We start from the raw sequence: 1,937 nt of genomic DNA on the forward strand, positions 1-1,937 counted from the left end.
TACACGAGAGGTTAAGCTTTATTAGCTCCACCTAGTGGTTTTACAAGGTGATTCCGGATACTATTAACATAATCTAATTTGCATACAATATGATGCAAATTACCCGATATGACCTGATATGACACGCGAAATGATGCGACACGCCCATCGCATTGTCCTTGTCAACACCCACTTTGGAAGAGATTAGGATAAAAGGGCAGCTCTGCACGCCAGGTAACAGTCACTGTTCTCAGCAGAGTCATAGGAAGCTGCATAAGAAGCACCTGCATTCTCCCAGCCTCTGACCTCGTCCAGCCATCATTCAAAATGAGCAAGATCATTGTTTTTACAAACGAGGGGTTCACCGGCAGAACAGCTGAATTCAAGAACAATGTCCATAACCTAGAGGAAAGGGGCTTCATCAATGCCATCTCGTCTTTGAAAGTTATCGGTGCGCCATGGGTAGCATATTCTGAAAAGAATTTTGTTGGAAAGCAATGGGTGTTTGAGGAAGGAGAGTACCCTATCCTTGATCACAAAGAAAGCTTTTCTTCCCTACGGATGATCACAGATGAACTGGACAACCCTGAAATCCATCTGTTTGAGCATGTCAATTACAAAGGAAGGGAAGTGACCCTACGAGAGGAAACCAATCTTCAGGAAATCGCTTTCAGCAACATAGCTTCTTCCCACAAAGTGAAAGGTGGTGTCTGGGTGCTGTACGAGGGTGTCAAACGCCAGGGCTGCCAGCTCGTTTCCTTCCCTGGGGAGAATGTTCCCAATTATGTCCAGATCGGCTTCAATGATCTGGCCAGGCATGTGCGCCCCTTGCTGCCAAAGAAATAGTAAGCAGCATTCAAAGTACTCTTGCTGCAGCTCAATATATACTGGAACCCTTTGGAAAGCATCAGGCTGCCGGCGGGGAAAGACTCACCTTGAGAGAACTGTTAAGACAAGAAACAATGACTGTGACTAATTTTCTGTAATAATGTACGTCTGCAGAAACTTCAACATAATGAAACCAGACTGCAAATAAGCATTTGATATCTGTGAAAAGACATGCATATTAATTTGGCATATGTTATGTAACAAGGATGAATATTTTTAGTCAAAGTTTTTAAGTTTTTGTCTTTTCAGCTAGAGTGATCAGTGTCGGTAAATGTATGCAGTAAAATATAGCTTTGGAATTGTCACAAATCTACTACAGATTACATTGTGAATGTCAGGCAGTGAAGCTATGCTGTGTTATTTCCCCTGTTTGACATAAATTAGTGGAAAGGTTTCTGGAATTATATTTTGCTCAGTAAGTGACAATAAATTGTGTTTCAGTCTATAATGTCTTTTCTAGAGGTAACTCAGAAAATAAAGACTCTTAAATATCTGAATGCTCATTGTTTCTTTAATTTTCTTTTTTTTAATTCTTCATCTTTGTAAAATATCAACTACTCTCTCATTACATTTTATTTTATTAGACTGTATTTTTAAAATGTAAGATACATCATAAATGCTTTAACTCATCAGCAAAACAGAACTACCTGCAGAGCCAGGTTGAGTATTAATTGAAATATAAGGAAAGTAAACTAACAAACTCTAATCTAGTTACAGTGGAGGTTCTCTTTACATCTAGGAAAAGCGATTGCAAAATTTAAATGTATTTGTGTCAAAAACCTAGTAAATAGACAAGTTTTCCAAATATAGACTGGCATTGTTCAAACTGAGACACATCAGTAAACTGTATTTATATCTTCAATATACAGTATACTTAATATAAAATACCATCTCCAGTGATGGGTCACCTGAAAATTCACCTGAAAGTAATTTAACTAGACTTCATATAATGAATATAATTCCTAAGTCATACTGTACATCAGAAAGACTACAGAAACTAAAATTATCCTGCAGCTAGGATCACACCTTCCCCCTTCTCTCAACGACAGACTACTTTTCTTTTAAATTCT

General features: G+C 38.0%; 1 pseudogene; it reads left to right on the top strand.

The window, feature by feature from the left end:
• The first annotated feature begins 306 nt into the window (after positions 1–306).
• On the top strand, positions 307–825 carry LOC148647108 (epidermal differentiation-specific protein pseudogene; annotated as a pseudogene).
• Positions 826–1,937: the final 1,112 nt, after the last annotated feature.

This window comes from Lepisosteus platostomus, chromosome 16, assembly GCF_059453375.1.
Source record: "Lepisosteus platostomus isolate fLepPlt1 chromosome 16, fLepPlt1.hap1, whole genome shotgun sequence".
Taxonomy (NCBI): Eukaryota; Metazoa; Chordata; class Actinopteri; order Semionotiformes; family Lepisosteidae; genus Lepisosteus; species Lepisosteus platostomus.